Source organism: Pelodiscus sinensis, chromosome 20, assembly GCF_049634645.1.
Source record: "Pelodiscus sinensis isolate JC-2024 chromosome 20, ASM4963464v1, whole genome shotgun sequence".
Lineage (NCBI taxonomy): Eukaryota > Metazoa > Chordata > Testudines > Trionychidae > Pelodiscus > Pelodiscus sinensis.
In genome coordinates, this window is record NC_134730.1 from 19,342,507 (window position 1) to 19,361,801 (window position 19,295).

The following is a 19,295-nucleotide window of genomic DNA, read 5'->3' on the forward strand; positions in this document are numbered from 1 at the left end:
GCTGCTCTAGCCTCATGCAGGTGTCACTGGGAGCAGAATCTGGCCTGCCCTGAGGGGTCTTTATCTGGCATTACATGTTGTATCTCATTTGGTACTGTTTTCACTTTTAAATCAGCCCGTTGGGCCGGATTACCTTTTACTTGGTATCAGTGTTCCCTGAAAGCTGGGTGCATGTGCAGTCACTCAGGAGAGATTCCAGTGCGGCCTAGCTAATTAGCAGAGTGCCCACAGCAAGATTTTGGTTTCTACGTGTGGTACACATTTGCACATAAAATTTATTCTGCACATGGATGGAAAAATCTGCACATGGATAAAATTAAAGGGAACATTGCTTGGTATAACCCAAAGAGGAGAATCCCTTGTGGAGTTTCTCCGCAGGTAATTGATTAGTCATTGCAGGGGCTGGTGCCAACCCCTGCAGATTCTGAGAGCGGCATCACCCCAGAATTCTTACTTCAGAGACTCTGCCTTCGTGCCAACGATGGATACCCAGCACTTTCCCCCTCAGACTATGTCTACACTACTAGGTTATTTTGAAATAAGCTATTTTGAAATAACTCCCCAAAATAACTATTTTGAAGTAAGCTTATTCCTCTTCACAAGCAGGAGTTGTTAGTTTGAAATAACAAGCCCATTATTTCGAAATAACAGGCTTGGTAGTGTGGATGCTCGCCTTGTTATTTCGAAATAAGGGGAGTTATTTGAAAATAACTCTCCAGTGTAGACATGCCCCCAGATTCTATACTTGGTTTATTGGTTTATCTTGGTCAAGGGTTAAGGGCGTGGCTTAATTTTGTGCTGCTGCTGGCATGTGTCTGAGCTTCTTCTTTTGAACAGCAAAGCTGACACTCTGATCATTTCAAAAAAAGTCTCTTGAAACTAATTGTTTTGTTTAATGTAATTTGAGTCGGGTACTGTAGATGCCTTCATGGCCTTGCTCTATTCTTCTGGTGTGTAAGTCCCCAGCACATAATGGTGAGCTCTTCAAAACAGGGTGAAAGTGTTAGATGAGCACTACAAGTTACTAGCTGAATGGTTGGCACCTGCCTGGTTGGGGTGCGGCCCATGACAGATCTGTGTGGGGTGTTTAATTATCCAAACCTGACAGGTTTCAAACAGACCCTGGGAAAGAGGCCTGAAATAAAATAACTTGGGCTTTCCAACTCTTCTGAGACAGGTGGACAAACCGGTCTTCCAAACTGAGGACATCAAAGCTAGTAAAATGCAAATGGTGTGAAATGCCCCTAACCAACCCTAGAGGCGAGGTGTTTTTGCACTCATGCACTAGTACTGCCCTCTTTCTTTCTGCACATACTCTCTGTACTTGTATGTTTTAGTGATCCCATACAACACACTGGCCCTTTCAAGTGTATCTCTCAGAGAAATCGAGTCATTGGTTAGCTCAGCTCTTTGCAGCGAGGGTAGAGAAGCATAGCAAGGGGCAGGTGAATCTTCCTGGAGCAGGAGAGAGCCTCTGTGCTGCATGAAATCCACGTGGCTTCCAGTATTTTTGTCACTTTCATGTTTTATCGGGACTGGGAACATAATAAGCTGTGGCCCCTTGGGGTTCAGTCCTGTAACCCTTACTTATGTAAACTGCAGGAGAAACTGGAGAGGGTCTAGAAAAGAGCAACAAAAATGATGAAAGGTCTGGAAAATATCACCAATGAGGGAATACTGAAAGAATTGGGTTTGTTTTAAGGATGTTAGGAGGCGGGTAAACTGACTAATCATATTGACTACATGATTAGTCGAGAAGAGAAGGCGCTTTGTCTCGACTTGTGCCGGTCCAATAGCTACCCCGCTGCAGCTCTGCAGTTTAAATGTAGTAGGAGTCAAATGGGCAGGCAGCCAGCCAGGCTCCTGCTATATTTAAACTGCAGAGCTACAACAGGGGTATGTCCTGGACCGTCATGAGCCAGGACCACTGCTGCTCTGCATTTTGAGTGTAGTAAGAGTACAGCAGCCCGGCGGGGCTGTGGTGAGGTGGGGTGGCTGTGGCTGGCAGTGGGGAAGGAAGGTGGTCGGGGGAGCCGGTAACAGGGGACTTCCTCTGGTCCCTCATTCGGGACCGGTGAGGTCCCCAGTGTACCAGACCAGAGAAGTCCAACCTGTAATAACCTCTTGATAACTGTCTGCAGTACCTTGGACACGTGGTGCAACTGCGCATTGCTTGAGTTGGGCATGGCTGACATAACATGGGTTATGAAATTATATACTTTTATGGGTACTCTGAAATCACAGATTCAGTATTTCCTTGGAGATCCAGAATATCATTTTAAGATGTTAATCAGCCTCAACCATATTCTCAAGAATAAATCTTGAGACAAGGCTCTATTCATAAAATAGTATGTTCTTCCAGGGGCTAAATACCAAAAATAATCAATTTTTGGATGCAGGCACCGCCCCCATGTCTCAAAAGACGTTAGAAAATTGCAAGGCTGCATCTTTGAGCATCAGCCATTTTCTTGATGTTCTTGTCCGCTGGCTCATTTAAATACAATCGGATTCACCTGTAAGACACATAACGTGTGTTTAGATTTCTCAGACTGTCAAGTGCTCTAAAGTCGGTTCTTGGTCTAGTTTAACATGGAGTCTGAGCCTGCTCCCAGTAGGAAAGCTCGCATTGATGCCAAACGGGAGCAAGCTGAGGGACTGCACTCAAGGCCATGTCCTCAGCTGGTGAGAATTGGTGCTGTTCCATTGGATTTGCACCAGTCTTCATTTGGGGTATGGAACATTTTGTTTTCACTTTTTGCCTTGGAAAGGAAACCAGACAACGTAAAAGTCACGCTTTCAAACAAGCAAACAAATAAACAACCCTCTTGTCTGTTATTAATGACCCCTTCAGATGATTAAAGTTGAAAGAATTTTAAAAATCTAATTTACTTCTCGTGTTCCATGATGATTTTTTTTCTCTGCCTTGTCTTGTTTTTGCATTTTGCTCAGCTTAGGCCCAGAGCCAACAAAGCACATAAGCACATTTAACCACATGACCGACCGCTCTGATATCAGCGGGATTTAAGCATGTACTTAAGTGCTCTGCCGAAGGACAATGGGATTGCTCGCCTGCTTAATGCTAAGCACGTGCTTAAATGCCTTTGTCAACTTGGGGACTTGGACAGTGAAACGAAACTCCTGGATCTTGCTTTCCATTTCTGGTGCACTTTGCTCAGTCTGGACTTGCAATGCCAAAGAGCCATGTTCAATCCAAACGCTTGTAGCTTGAGAGCTCTGAGGAGGAAAGAACCAGTCGCCTAGCAGATACTGCTCTAAATAAATACAAATCTCTGAGTGAAGTTGGTGTGGGTGATTCCATCACCCTGTGACGTGTGCTTTTCTGTAAACTCTCTTTATTTTATTGTTACCCTGTTTCTCTGCCTGTTTTGTCCTGTATAATGTCCTGATCGATAGCTCTCTGGGGCATAGACTGCCTCCTGTGTTTCTTGTCTGTATAGCACCCGGCACAAAAAGAACATGATGTCGAACTCTCCCACAGAGTGTTAGCTCTTACACACTCCCACAGTAATAAAGAATAATAAAAAGGTTGCTTATTTTAGTGAATATGCATTAAAGGGCATTTTGCTACTCTTGCTCTGCATTTCTTTGCACAAGACCTGGCTGTTGCACTTCCTTTAGGACACCAGTTGTTTTTTTTAACTGCTGTCATAATTTTAAAAAGTTGCAAATAAGTTTGCTGGCTCAGAATCATGGCTGGTGTTTTATTAGCAAACAAGGACCAAGAGCTCTCTTTTACTTGTATTTCAGCCTCTGGGGGAAAAATGGTCCGTATAAAAATAATGAGGGTCTTATAGACCTTTTTGACTCTCATTGCCTGCAAAGGCAGATTGTGGTCTCCCCCTAGAAGACATGGGAGATAGAAATCTAATATTATACCTCATTGGTGTCTGTGTAGTGTGTAAAATCTAGACATTTACGTTGCATGCAAAGCAACACTGCTAACCTACCAGCTGTATCCGTGGTGATGACATGTTTGGCGCTTCAGCAACTCCAAACAAGATGCAGTTCTGTACAGAGAAAGCAGCTGAATGTGCCAACTTAGCTTACTTTATTTTGGAGATGAATGTTAACACACCTGTTGGAAACTGAATCCAACCCAATGCCGGGCAACGAGGGGGCACAGCAAAAGGTTGTTCTGTTTATCATCAGAGAGCTGCTGGCTGTCACTCTGCGGAGATTAGCTTCATGTTAAGAGCTGTTGAACCAATGACACTCTTCCTACCCTACTACCAAGAAATGTATCGGGAAACGTTTGCACCTTCTTTAATGCAAGAGGAAAGCTGGGTTACTGTTATGAAATTGGCCTGGGACTTAGGCACCCTAGGTTCAGTTCCCGGTTTGCCACAAATTTCCTGTGTGACCTTGGGCAAGTCACTTAGTCTTTGTGTGCCTCAGTTCTCTATCCCTAAAATGGGGATAATCACACTGTCCCACCCCATAGGAGTGCTGTGAGTCTCAATATATCAAAGCCTGCAAGGCATTCAAAAATGGATATGTGGGCAAGGGAAGGACCTTAGGTGTGATGCAAAATGAGGCATTTCAGGGATTAGCTCAGGAGTTCAATTGAGTCCACCCATTAAAGCTTTGAATTATTGGTGAAAAAGCCCCACTCTCCTCACCCAGAACTGTGCAGTCGTAAATGTGCTGATGTATGATGGGATTTTCAAAGGAGTTAAAAGGCATGTAGCTCCCATAGATTTTCAGTAGGATCTGGGTACCTAGATCCTGTGGCCCTTTAGGTTGGAAGTTCTTTGGGGAAGGGTCCATCTTTTAGTTCTGTGTTTGTGCCCCATTTGGCATAGTGGGGTTCCAGTCATGATTGGGGTTCCTGGTAAAAATCAATAATAATCTCCTAATACAAATCTCAACTGTCCTGCCTCTATTAATAAATCAAAAGGAACTGAGGCTGTGTGTGGTTTCCTACCACTGACAGTTGATTGTTACTGCTGACCTTCCGTTAGCGCGCAGCGGTTTATCTTCTGATGACAGCATGAGTGGTTTGAGCTTGTTCCGTATTGGTCTCTGTGAGCGGAGAAAAGCCCCTTCCGCCAGCCAGAATGACATCTCTCGTTGGATTTGCTGTTCCTTGCGTGTGCTTCATACAGAACCCGATTTGGTTGGTGCTCTAGTTGTTCAGGATAAAAAGCTATCTGCAAGCATGGGCAGTGGATGAACCTAAGACTGGGGGGGGGGGGCAACTCCCCCCCCAGCCCTGCCTCTTCCACTCAAGGCCCTGCCCCCTGCTGGAGCCAAGCTCCCCCACACTGTAGGGGTAGAGCTCCAGCTCCCCCCTTCCCCTGCAAGCCACCCCCCACTGTAAGGAAAGCTCTCCAGCCCCTCACAAAAGCCTCCCTGGCCCTGGAGCATGGGGGAGCAGAGGGTGGCGTGTGGTCCCAGCCTCCCTGACCCCAGCGCATGGAGAGGGCAGGCAGCATGTAGTCCTGGCTTCTCCAGCCCCAGGGCACAGGGAGGGCGGGTAGCACACGATCCTAGCATCCAGCCCCGGAGCAAATGGAAGGCAAGCAGCATGCAGTCCCAGCCTCAGCGTGGCTGAAGCCCAAGGGCAGCCCGGGAGCCACGCTGAAGCAAGGTGTGGATTGTGGGAGGGGCCACGCCTAGCATGTTGGGAAGGCAATACCTTCCCTTGCCTCTTGTACCCGCTGCCCATGCTGGCAGGGTTTGCTGGGTGGCATTTCGATTGGCTCACAGGGGGCTAGTGACCAAAAGTCACTGCAGCATATAACCTCCCCCTCCCCCCGTTGCACTATTTAGCTCGAAAGGCAAAACTTATGATGACTAAGCACCTCCAGTGGTTTCTCTGAGCGGTTGCTGGGGGAGAGAGGAGAGGACTGGGGAAACTGCAGAAACCTTCCCGTGTCAGTTTTACACAGCACCAGCCAACCGGAGCGAAGCAAGTCTGTCAAGTCTCCGAGCGCACGGGGACCTGGAGGGCACTGAGAGGCAGCAAGAAAAATGAGGGACTTTCAGGGGCAGCTGTGTTTTACTAACCCAGTCATAATGCCCCTAAAAATCCTTATTGTTCTTGCAATGTTCAACTAAAACCTCCAGCCCTGGGAGGCCATTCCCAGGTAAGTATCAGCCTCTGGAAGGAAGACATCTGAGCAGGTGGTTGTGTTCTCATTTTAAAGGGATCCTGTCCACTAGGAACTTTATTATGATATGAAAGGCCGGGAGAAAAGGGACCTACCAAAGCAAATCTGGATAGGAACGTTGTCATGAATTGTCTTACAGAAAATTGTTTTATACCGAGAACCCAAACAATAATAGTTTGCGGACAGCATAAGAACCTAGACATGAAACCAAAGAGAAGTGCAATTAAAACTCGCTACTCTATTTCCCCGCTGCCCCTTGATTAACTGGAGTGAAATGCAAAATAATAGCAGAAAGGATTAATAATAGTTAAAATCAGATTTTTTAAAATCCTTCATTTTAGCAACTTGGATGTTTGTAAGTTCAGGTGTGGGAGGGAACCACCAAATCTGCAAAGACTTACATGCTTAATTTTACATGCTGAAAATTATCCCAGAGACCATTCACAGCATGGGAAGTTATGTAGATGCGTAACTTTGCAGGATCTGGGCCATAAGGAATGGATATTGAATTGGGAGAAATTGGTGTTTCTCAGAACCCTGCTGTTTAACATCAGCCAGAGATCTGGACCTTAAATGTTTACTGATTTTTAAATTCAAATAAACGGGGTGTTTGTACATTTAAGTGCCCCGCCTTGCAAATACTTATGCTTGCATCCCTTTATGGAATTTTAAATGAATGTGTTCCTCTAATGGATTTAGAGTACCAGCATTTAAAAAATATTGTTCAGAGCCTGCAATATTGCCAGTACACAGCATGCAAATGTGTGTTTTTTCACAAAGGAATGTGGCCTTCCAGCTGTTCTTAGTGTCTTTTTATCCCTGTGTAATAAATTAGAAACATTTTGGTGATTCTCTTTAAACTTAAACAAATTCAGAATGACTCTCCCAAGAAACCAGACAGAACAAATGCTCCTCAAGTTGTCTGGAAGGACCCTGCTCCCTATCCAAAAGGAATCAGCCAACAAACCATCCTTCTTGTGTAGGAACATGCCCTGGCCTGTCCTCCCAACTCCTGGGACTGGACAGCAGTCTGCCATCCATACTGTTATGAAACCCTTCGACAGTGCAGCTTGGTCAGGAATAGCAGAGGAGAGAGGGAAACAGGAAATATTAATTGGAAGTAGAATTCCTGGGTGCAAATTTGTGAGGAACTCTGAATGAAGGTCCCACTTCAGCAAGGCCTAATATAAGCACATGACTAGCCTGACTGAAGTCACTGGAAGATAAATAATTATGTCGTGCCTGAGAATGTTGGGGCTGATACTGCATATGAAAATCCTTGAGAGTTTTGAGCTAAACTAGGGCCTTCGGATTAAGTTGGCCCCTCTGAAGCCGGTGACACAACTCCTTAGGCCATGTCTACACTGGCGGCTTCTTGCGCAAGAACATCTTGCGCAAGGGTTCTTGTGCAAGAAGTCGTGCGCAAGAAAATGTCCATACTGCCATGGGCGAGCTGTGCTTTTGCACAAGAGCATCCATGGCAGTGTGGACGCTCTCTTGCGGAAGAAAGCTCTGATGGCCATTTTAGCCATAGGACTTTCTTGCGTAAGAAACCCCTGCTGCATGTCCACACTGCCTTCTTGCACACGAGCTCTTGCACAAGAGAGCTTACACCTGTTAGAAAAGAGCGTAGTTCTTGCGCAAGAAGCCCTCTCTTACCACGCTGTACTGTAAATCTTCCTGCGCAAGAGTAGGTAGGCAGTGTGGACGGTCTGCGGATTCTTGCGCAAGAACCTGCCAGTGTACACACAGCCTTAGTGTTTACATTCTTTATATGCTTTTTACTACCTCCAGAAGCAAACTCTGAGTCAGACTTTACCTGAAGGAAAGTTTTCTAGCATGTGCTTCATAATCTGCTCTCCTCTTGTACAGCCCCCCGAAATCTAACCTGTTGTATCCCCTTTAATGACCCACAGGGCCCCTCTCCTGTGACGTTCTTCTGGAGACTATGTAGGATCTTCATTCCACACCCAGTGTGAAGCTAAGACAGCCTGGGAAGGCTCTTTCCATGACTCAGTGCTGACCTGTTGCTTCGAGGATACCAGCAGTTCAGTTCCAGAATTGAAGACACAAGTTCCAGCACATTTGAAATGAGTTGATATATGTGTCATAATGTTACGCCTGGACCTTCCACGTCAGGGCGTGGCCACAAAGCCAAGTCTGTGCAGCAGCTCCCCACGCTGGACCTATCTCTGGACAGAGGAGCTCAATCGAATGTGAATTCAGTAGAGTTCCACGAGGAGCCAGCTGACCACATGTCAATGGTTTCAGTGATGAAGGGTCAATCAAGCCCAGAATCTTGTCTCTGACAATATCCACACCGGTACTGTTCAGAGGAAGAAACCTACCTCCTAGTGGACAAGTATGGAATTATCTGTTTATAAAGGATAGTTCTTGCTAATCCCTACACTGCGCCTGTTGGCCTACCGTTTAAAACAAGAAGTTTTATAGCCTTTATATTTTTACCTTGACTCTGGATGTTTTTCATTATGCACATAATTGACCATATTAATTCTGCTGAATTCTTGGCCTCAACAGCATCTTGTGGCTATGAGTTCCACCAGTTAATTATCTATGACATATAAAAGAATATTTCCTTTTCTCGGTTTTAAATGTGTTGCCTTTTGAATTCATTGACTAAGCTCTTGTATTATGGGAGAGGATAAACCAGGGCATTTGATTTGCCTTCTCGATACAGTACATTGTTTTGTAAGCCTCCCTCGTGCTCCCCCTTATTCACCTCCTCTTTAAACTGAGCAGCCCCAGTCTTGACAGTCTGTTCATATAGAAAACTTTCCAGGTCTCTGCTCATTTTTGTCTCCTGTCTCACTCCTCTTTTTCTGCTGCATCCTTCTTAAGATCAGAAGAGAAGGCAATATTGCAGGTGAGGATTTCTCGTTGAGTTATAAAATAGCATTCTAATAGTCTCTGTATTATGCTCCATTCCATATGCATTCTAATGCTTTACTTGCATTTTTGACTGTGCATTGAAAAGAGGTTTCCATTGAGTACTACAGTGATGCCCAGGGCCTCTTGCCATTTAAGCTTTTTGCAAATCCATAGAATCCATGTCAGCCAGGGCACGTCTACACTAGGAAATGATTTCAAAACAACTTATTTCGAAATACTAACTCCCGAAATAATTGTTTTGAAATAGAGTGTCCACACTACAGGGAAGCCTCAAAATTAGTCCAAGGCAGGCTCCCTTAATGTGGACATGCTGCCTCCCCTTGGAGTCGCAGGAAGCACTGGGGAGTAATTAGTTTGAATGGCTCTAGGGAGTAGTTATTTCGAAATAGCAACAGTGGATCAGCCGCTATTTCGAAATAACTATTTCAAAATACCCGCTATTCCTCATGGAAAGCAGGAGATATTATTTTAAAATAACCAGCCCCTTACTTCGAAATAACGGGCTTGGTAGTGTGGATGCTGCACTTGTTGTTTTGAAATATGTGGAGTTATTTCAAAATATTTCTGTAGTATAGACCAGGGCCTAGTTCTCCTGGAGCCACTAGGAGCCCATGCCACGCTCTAGTTCAGCGGTGCGCAGGCTGTCTTCCTGGGGGGTGACAGCGCTGGGCCGGCCGCCATTTTGTTTTCCTGGCTCGGCTCCCAACGTACATGCGGCGGGGGCGAGGGGAGTGCCAGGGGAGTGGACAGGCGCTTTAAATTAAAGGGGCCACAAGAAAATGTTCCCAATGCCTTTTTTGTTTGTTTTTCAACCAAAATTTTCCCAGCCCTGGGGGTCGCGAATTAAAAAAGGCTGGGGTGGCCAACCTGTGGCTCCAGAGCCACATGTGGTTCTTCAGAAGTTAATATGCGGCTCCTTGTATAGGGACCAAATCCAGGGCAGGAGCTACAGGTGCCAACTTTCTACTGGGCTGGAGGGTGCTCGCTGTTCCATCCCCAGTGCTGCCCTAGGCATTGTCCCCCTCCACCTTTTCCCCCTAGGATCCTGCCACTTTCTACCCTCTACACTGAGCCTGTGACACCCACGCTTCTCCCCTCCAGTGTCTCCCACTGAGACAGAGCTGATCCCAGTGGGCAGGAGGAAAAGGAGAAGGCGGCACTGACCGGTGGGGCTGCCAGTGGGCGGGATGTGCTGAGAGTGGTGGTGGGGAGAAGATCAGGGCTTGTGACATGTAACTGTTGCTCTTTGGTAAATTCTGGCTCCTTCTCAGTTTTAGGTTGGCCACCTCTGCTCTAGAAGATTAGAGACGCATGGTTTTCCTCTGCATTAACCATGCTGGTTTGTCCCTAAGGTACCATATTCAGCAAGGTGTTATATATTCTGGTTTTATACATCATTTGAATCCGTTTACCAGGTTTTGCAATAAGACTTACTGCTCTGTTATTCCAGGGATCCCCTTTAGCACCTTCTTAAAAATAATGACTTTGCCACTGTCAAGATGATTTTTTATGAGTCTGAATATTTTTCATAACAATTCAGCTCAATTGTTGCATTCTTTCATTGCTTCTGAATTATTTCTGTACCACAGGGGTACCTAGAAGTCCCAACAGAAATCAGGACCCCATTATGCTAGGGGCTGTACCTACACTTGGTAAGGGCTTGTCCACATGAGGCAGTTATTCCAGAATAAGACCAGGTGTGAACTGAAAGCATTAGAGCTATTGTGGAATAAGCATGACAGCTTGGGGAGTTATTCTGGAACAGCAATGGCAGAATAGTTATGGGTCAATTTCCCTGCATAGAAAAGCCCCAGAAGACAATCCCTACCCACAAAAGAGCTCTTGATCTAAATAGAGAAGATAGACCAGGGGAAGGGAAGGTTAATTATCCCCATTTTTCAGACTAGGAACTGAGGTATAAAGAGATGTAACTTGCCCAAAGAAATCTGTGGGGAGCCAAGAATTCACTCAAGAGTTATTGAGTCCCAGTAGAATGACTTAATCACTCAATCAGCCATCCTCTCTATTGCCTATCCTGGGGATTTCTTGCACTTGCAGTCAGCTGTTTGATTCAGTCCTTCCTGTTTTGACACCTCCGATGTCTTCCAATACCTCATCCTAGGAATCCTTAAGCGCAGAGCTCTCTTGATTGACAGACATTTCCTCCTCTAACACCTGCCAATGCCTTCCCCTGGTACTGAGGTAAGAAGGAAGGGGCGACCTGTTTTCCTTGGCAAGGCCGGTGGATGTGACTAGCTTTATCTTTCTGCTTTGGTTCTGATGTGTAACACTGACTAGAGAGCATTACCATCCCAGACAATAGGCTGGCGAACAAGAAGCGGGTTAATGGTAGTGCTGAAAACAGGAAAGGCCGGCCACGGTTAGAAACATGGACTTTTTTTGGAATTTATTCTCTGGAATTCTTGTTTTTGTCACTATTATTTTGAAGGATTTAAACGCTAAAGGGGGAATATTTCTGTTGTAAAATAAATCTGATCCAGCCTTCATCACAGAAGCCAAAGATTGCACATGCCGGCAGAGTCTGTGCAGCATTGAAAAAGCCATTGGTGGCCCGTGCCAGCTGACTTGGACTTGCAGGCTGTGTGGCTGCTTCATTGGAGTGTAGACTTCCCAGCTTGGTGCTCTGGAATGACCCTCCTACCTTTTAAGGTAGGAGGGTCTCAGAACTCGGGGTCCAGCCTGTGCCTAGAAGTCTAAATGATCCCACAGCCTGAGTCCCACAAGCTGGCCCAAGCCAGCAGCAGGTGTCTGGCTGCACTGTAGACCTGCCCAGCAATTGTTGCCTTTGGCCATGCAACTTGGGAGTAAACAGGAGTGTGTCTTTCAGGAAGACCTCCCGTCTTGGTACAAAGACTTTGGCAACCTGTTCCAATGGTTAACTCTTCTCTGTTAAAAATGTGCTTCCTATTTCTTATCTTCCGGCCAACTTCAACATCCAACCATTGGCTTTTGTAATGTCTTTGCTGCAGGAAAATTCCCCTTCTGTCAAATAGGGAGAAACTATGTGGATAATTCTGGTCCAATCAAGTCACGCCTCCACTCCCCTTATAGGTAATAGAGACAGAGGAAGCTGGACAAAGCCTGCACAGAGCCTTCCACCTCCATCCCCCAAACCTTTCCCAATTGTGGCCAGTTGTGCCACGTGGTCACATGTCAGCTGCACGAGTTTTGTGATGCCCCCTACTGCCTCTGCAGCTCTTTCCTCCAGAGCAGGGGGTGAGGGCTAGTGTTCCCTGTAAGCTGTGCACTTTTTTGTGGCCGCTCAGGAGAGATTCAAATGCCAGCCAGCTGATGAGCAGAGCGCCCACACTTAGGTGTTTTTGTCATGCCTTGGTGTACATACAGGGTATGTCTAGACTACATGTCTCTGCCGACAGAGGCATGTAAAATAGGCTACCCGACATAGTCAATGAAGCAGGGATTTAAATATCCCCGGCTTCATTAAAATAAAAATGGCCACCGTGCTGTGCCGGCTCATCTGATCATCAGCACAGTGCGCGAGTCAAGACGCGGATCGGTCGACGGGAAGCCTTTGTTGACCACTTCCTTATGCCTTGTGATATTTAAATCCCCGCTTCATTGACTATGTCGGGTAGCCTATTTTACATGCCTCTCTGGACATACCCGCAAAGTGTGTTCCACACACAGGTGAAAAAAATCCACCTATGGATGAAAAAGATTAGAGGGAACAGTGCTGAGGGCATGCTAGGTTCATAGCAGATCTTCCTTCTTAGGTGATAGGCTGGCAGCCATTAATGTTCCACACTGCATGCTGCTCTGAGCCAGACTGCTGTGGAGGACCCAGACCTCTATAAGCCTTCTGGAAGGCCATGGCCTAAATGATCTAATGACTGGAGATGTTGGGTGCCTCAGTTTCTCAATGTCCAATTTACGGTGCCTTAAAAGGGCTTGACTTTCTCAAACCTGCTTGGCACTTCCAGAACCCAGGCCCCAACATGGAGGCACCTAACCTAGCTGGTCACGTTTGAAAATGGAGGCCAATGTGTGTGTGCAAAACAGTGTCTGAGGGCCCAGTCTGAGCCCGTGGACTAATTCCCCCCCACCAGCAGCGGAGGACCATCCGCAACCCCTCCACCATCTGTGCCAAACATCGGGCGTGCTTCTTCAACCTGCTGTGCAGCCTGGATGTTAACGAACCATCCACCATCCCTAAAAACCCAACCAAAATAAAACACGGCGCTACCCACACACTTATCCCTCTCTCTCTGCTGCTCAACATGAGAGAATGAGAGAGACCAAACCGGGTCTGAAAAGTGGTTGTGTCTTTTAGGGCATGTCTACACTAGGAAACTATTTTGAAATAACTAAAATCGATGTAATAACTCCAAAAATAACAAAATCGAAATGGCGGGTCCTCAGTATGGGGAACCCTCAAAAGTAGTCCGAGGCAGGCTCTGATGCGCTACCTTGACTTAGAGCCTCCGGCAGTACTGAGGAGTAATTAGTTTGAATGACTCTGGGAAGTAGTTATTTTGAAATAGCGGCACCAGAGCGTCCACACTATTTCAAAATAACTATTTCAAAATTAGTGTTATTCCTCGAGGAAAGCAGGAGTACAGATTTCAACTTAAGTGGCCCGTTATTTCAAAATAAGTCTAGGTCATGTGGACGCTCCGCTTAATAATTCGACCTAAGGGGGGTTATTTTGAAATAAAGCCCTAGTGCAGACCAGGGCTTAGTGTCCTACTGGAAGGGGCTCAGATAATACAGTGCTGTGTGATATAAGAACCTACGAATGATAGAACAGAGGGGTCTCGTGTGAACGAAGGTTTCAGGACCAGACCTCTACCGAAGAGCAATTAGAGTGATGTTTCACTCACAGCTTGCAGCCTGGCTTTTGTGGGCACCTGCTGAACTCTTCTGTACTAGTGTGAATCACCACCAGTTCACAGCTCACTTTTGTGGCACTGTAACATGGTGCGTCCGATCAGATGGGAATTGTCCGTGAGCCACATGATGTGAATTAAACCAGTGGCAGCAGGAAATACCCTAATTTCACAGCCAAAGCCTCTGATTATGCCAATGGAACTCTTTGGTTGGCGGCAGGAACGCTTGGTAAATAGCTGTTCAGCAGCGGAAATAGGGTTATTAAGGAGAACTTAATTTTATTAGCAGTTGAAACACTTCTTTCTGGGGGAGATGGACGACATACCAGTTGCTCAAGTCCCCCTCGAGCAGATTGTTGGGGAGGTTTTTTTTTCTTCTCTCTACCTCAGACCAGAGCTGGTAGCATTAAAACCGGGAACATTTACAATGTGAGGGAATTTGCAGTGGGTGCTGGAAGGGGAGCAGCAACCTATGAGTAGGAGAACAGAGAAGCTTAGACCAAGATCTTTCAAAAAAGCTTAGCGATTGGGGGTGCTTGCAATATTGGGTATCCCACTTGAGTGGCCTTGCAGGGCAGATGTTCAGCACTTAAAAAAAATCAGGCTCCTTCAAGGTTCTCGTGTGAGGTACCACAAATCTTTAGTGGCTTCAACGATGCTAGATCCGGAGTGGTGGGGGAGCTGCGTCACCCCCTGGTTTGAAGTGGTTTCCATCTTACAGAGTTTACAGTTTGGTTCAATGCTTCTCAGTACCCCTACAATATAAATTGTTCCTGAACCTCAGAGAAGCTTTAGAAAGTTGTGGCCCTTTACTATTCCAGGACTACTTGGTCATGCTTAGCCCGGGGGGCTGGACTAGTTAATCATGCCAGGTCCCGTTCAGACATAGGCTTCCATGATTCTGTGATTATCACGTTCCTCTGACCCCTTGTGATTAAAGAAATTCTATTCCAGTTTCACTGAGGCTGAATACATCTCCCCAGCCTGAATGCCAGGCAGGGATAAATTTATAAAACTGGAAGGGACCTCGAGAGATGATCAAGTCCAGTTCCCTCCCCTCACGGCAGGACCAAGCACTGTCTAGAATCATCCCTGACAGGTGTCTATCTGACCTGCTCTTAAATATCTCCGGTGATGGAGATTCCGCAACCTCCCTAGGCAATTTATTCAAGTTTTAACCACCCTGACAGTTAGGAAGTTTTTCCTAATGTCCAGCCTAAACCTCCCTTGCTGCAATTTAAGCCCATTGCTTCTTGCCCTATCCTCAGAGGCCAGGGAGAACAATTTTTCTCCCTCCTCCTTATAACATCCTTTTAGATAGATGAAAACTGATAGCATATCCCTAGGTAAGGCTGATGTTCCAGAGTTTGATGGCTGCATTATGAGCTACCAAAAATAAATCAAGCCTGCCACGTCTCCTGAATATGAAGATGAAAAGTGGAAGGAATGTGGCATCCCAAGGTAACCAATAAAGTGGGTGGTAGTGGATTAAAGGCTGGATTGTGTGGCTCGTAAAGTCACCTGTGACTGTCAGTGCGATCCTCTGCATGAGTTATCCTGGCTGCAGGAGGAGTCCGTCCATTTTCAAAGGCTTTCCCCCTAATAACTGCCCCTATTCCCTCCCAGACTCTCGCAGGCATGAGTAGCATCAGTGCTTAACCCTGATATGTTCATGTATAAAGAATGGAAGGCTGGAGATGTAGAGTTGCAGGATTCCTAAGGAATGGGCATAGGAGGTTTTTATTTGCCAGTAGTGGAGGGGAAGCCAATGAAGTTTCCCCTGTGTTTACCTAACTCTTCCAGCCCCTCCTCTATATTGCTGTAGCTGAAGAAGTAGAATCTGTGACACGTGCAAGCTTTTTGCAGTAGCTGGATCAATGCTGTCAGTGAGTCTGAGTAGGAAATTCCCTCCCCCCCAACCTATTACTGATTCTAGCTGCTCTTTAAGTGCAAATGAAGGGCAGACACATCAGTGATTAGGTTTTCTATTGACTGCGTTCTGTGAATGTTCTTTTAGAATACAAGCAGTCCTGTCGCACCTCCGCAACTGAAAAGTCTATCATGAGCTTTTGTGGGTAAAACCCACTTCATCTGATGGAATTTGCAGTAAGTGCTCGAAGGGGAGTGTCAACCTATTAGTAGGAGGGCAGTGACCCATTAGGCCAAGATTGTCAAGAATGCTTAGAGATTTGGGGTGCTTCCAGTATTGGGTGCCTGACCTGAGTGGCCTTCCAGACTAACATGGTTACCCTTCTGAGATTCTTAGAATAGGCTTCATTGCACTTCTTCTGGGGCACTATGTGCTTCACGCTGCTATTGCACCCACCATCCAAGGATCTCAAGGAGTTTAACAGAGGAAGCTTCCTCTCTCATTTAGCTTCTTTTGCAGCCAGTGATGTTTTAAGGCAGGGGATTTGAAACGTAACTACACCCTATATTGCCATCGATCCACAGCCTCTCTGCATGTAGTTGTTTGAGACCTGTGCATCCCGTGTATCCAGGAGCGGTCCGAGGCGGGCTGCGGCAGCTGGCACCCCAGGCGGAAAGCGGGATCGGCTCCCCCGCCTGCACGGCGATCAATGGGCCATCAATGGGGTGATGTCATCATAAGGCGCCCTGTGGTGTCATCATCGGGCTCTGTCCAAGGCGGCGCCCCTAGGCAACGGCTGAGTCAGCCTATAGCCACAGGCCACCCCTGCGTGTATCTGACTGTCCCAGTGACTGGCTTATGGTGGGCTGTGCCTACTCTAGGTTTTCTGGGTTGGATTGAGAATATTGTCCATGCCATTTACGGTGTTCCTGGACTTCAGGAATAAGACTTTGTCATTCAAGCTGCAAGGGGATTCGTGGCACATTTGACCTTCAACATAAACGAAAAACTAACAAACCATTTCTCACTGGCTCTTTTCAAATGTGATTTCTATTGTAAACATCACGACTGAGCCAATCTATACTTCATGGTCTCTTTAGTAAGGGCCAAATCCTGTGAGGTGCTGAGTACCCTCTATTCCCAGGCGCATGTTATGGATGAGCACTGGCTGCTATTTTAATCACCCCTGTAACTCTCTCTCTCTGGGTATGTCTAGACTACATCCCTCTGGCGACAGAAGTAAATTAGACATACCAAAATTGCTAATGAAGCGGGGATTAATTATCCCGCGCTTCATTTGAATAGAAATGGCCACCGCTTTTTGCCGCCGTGCCACTTTGCCAGCAAAAAGCGGCAGTCTAGACTGGGATCGGTTGACAAGGAAAGCCTTTTCTGACCGATCCTGTAAACCTCGCGAGGCATAAGGGAGCATAAGGCATAAGGGATCGGTCAGAAAAGGCTTTCCTTGTCGACCGATCCCCATCTAGACTGCTGCTCTTTGCCGGCAAAGTGCCGCATCAGCGAAAAGTGGCGGCCATTTTTATTCTAATGAAGCACGGGATATTTAAATCCCCACTTCATTAGCAATTTTGGTATGTCTAATTTCTATCCCTCTGGCAACAGAGGGCTGTAGTCTAGACACACACACACACACACACCATTAGTGTCAGTTGCATTTGCCTCCCACCCCTGTGGTTTCCTTGGGTGAAGTCGAGATTGTTTCTCAATATCACCCTGTTAATTAGAAGTGCAGCCACTTGACCACCATAGGCTTGTCTTGCATCTGTCATGGGGCATAGATAGACTTTGCCCAGCAAGTAGGATACTATCTCTGCTGCCAAGCAAAAGATCAGCATGTATTGCAACAGGCTATTGCGACACGGCTATTTAAGGCCCCTCCCAGGCTGATGGCCAAAAGCTGGGTGGTGTAATGTAGGTTTGGAGAGGTGGAGCTAATACACTAACAGCAGCAGTGTGGCTGGGGCAGCACCTTGGTCTTTTTACCCACTATTTCTCCTGGGCTGGGGGTTGGAGAGTTTGTATTTAGGAGGCAAGACCGAGTCTGAGGTGCCAGCTGGCCCACCACAGTACAGCCTGCTTGGCATGCTCCCTGGAGCAGTGTTAGCATGTTCCTGGGCAGCCTGTGGACAGAGTCTGCAGCGTAAACTGCAAGGAAGCAGGATGTGATGCTTAAAGCACGAGGCTCAGTCTCTGGAGAGCTCAGGTCTAGGCCAAACTCTGCCACTGATTGGCTGTGGGACAGTTAGGAAATCATTTCACCGCTCGGAGCCTCACTTTCCCATTTGTCAGATAGGGACCATGATGCTTGGCTGCGGTGCTCCATCAATGAGTGTTTCTTAAATGCTTTGAACTCTCTGGCTATCAGGCACTAAAAAAGTGCAATGGATTAGAACCTGGCAGAGCATGTCAGCTGTAAGAAAGCCAGGATGGAAAACGGCTTGGAAACTGGCAAACATTTTCATAAAACCTTTTCCCCCCTTTTCCATCCAGCTCTCTCCAAAGTGTCAAGTCTTATGGAAAGAGCCATGTGCTTTCAGTGTTACTGGGAATTTACACTGCATGCTCTTGCGGTGTTTTTTTACTCTGCTGGAGGGAGGGGTTGCCATCCGACAAGCATGGATGAAAGAGCCAATCCTATTCCCAGTACTGTGCTAAGCCCACCCAGGTGTACATTAAAAATGTCCATTGCAGCAACAGAGCAAACTTTGTTTCAAGTTCCGCAGGTACCCAATGAGAAGCCAAAAAGAAAAGGATGCAAGTGGTAGAGGATGTTTAGGTTTACACACACAAATAGTAAGGTAAAAACTACCTATTCTACAAATAACCATGGTAGTGACCGTTTTAAAAATAGCATTTGTCAATCAGTACCAGAGTTATAGTCTGGAATTTGGAATGCCAAATACAATGGGAAAACTATAATTTTTCCTATCCTATTGTATAGTAACTGTTGTCAGATAGTAGCCATGGATGCTGTAGGCTGTTAAACTAGCTGCTGTGTTTCACCCCAGAGATGGCTGCATTTCCAGGAATGAACTGCAACATAGCAATGCATTTATTACCAATGTAAATTGAAATAAACAGGATTTCAGATAATCCAGGATGAAAAGCATTGGAATAATGCCACTTAATGGACAAACAAAAATTGATCTCAATGAGTCAAAGAATGGGATGGATTTCAGTATTAAGGGGACCGATCTAATAACCTCTAGGAGTCCTAACTTATTTGAAAATTGCAGATCTGTAGAGCCCTGCACGGATACAAAATTTGGATCCACATCCACTTCTGTATCTGCAAAAATTAGTTGAGGATATCCACATTGCCATCCGCAGATGTGGAAATAAAACGGATATTTGCTGGGCTATATAGATCTGGGAATAATGCACAAAAGATCCCAAATAGTTACTCTAACAAAACCAGCAAGGAGAAATGATTATATTTGTTTTATAGCATATTTAAATTCTCCCAAATTCTGCTGGAGAATTTTCTGCTCT

General features: G+C 46.1%; 1 long non-coding RNA gene across 7 annotated transcripts in view; it reads left to right on the forward strand.

Moving 5' to 3' along the window:
- LOC112546137 (uncharacterized) overlaps positions 1-19,295 on the forward strand; it is a 273,950-nt gene that overhangs the window by 15,330 nt on the left and 239,325 nt on the right. For 5 of the 7 annotated variants that reach the window (XR_012896883.1, XR_012896884.1, XR_012896888.1 and 2 more), the window contains exon 2: positions 8,051-9,018. This is a non-coding gene — a long non-coding RNA (uncharacterized LOC112546137). Of the gene's footprint in view, positions 1-8,050; positions 14,971-19,295 lie in introns of those variants that run through there. The other 2 variants (XR_012896885.1, XR_012896882.1) reach the window with 2 other exon arrangements.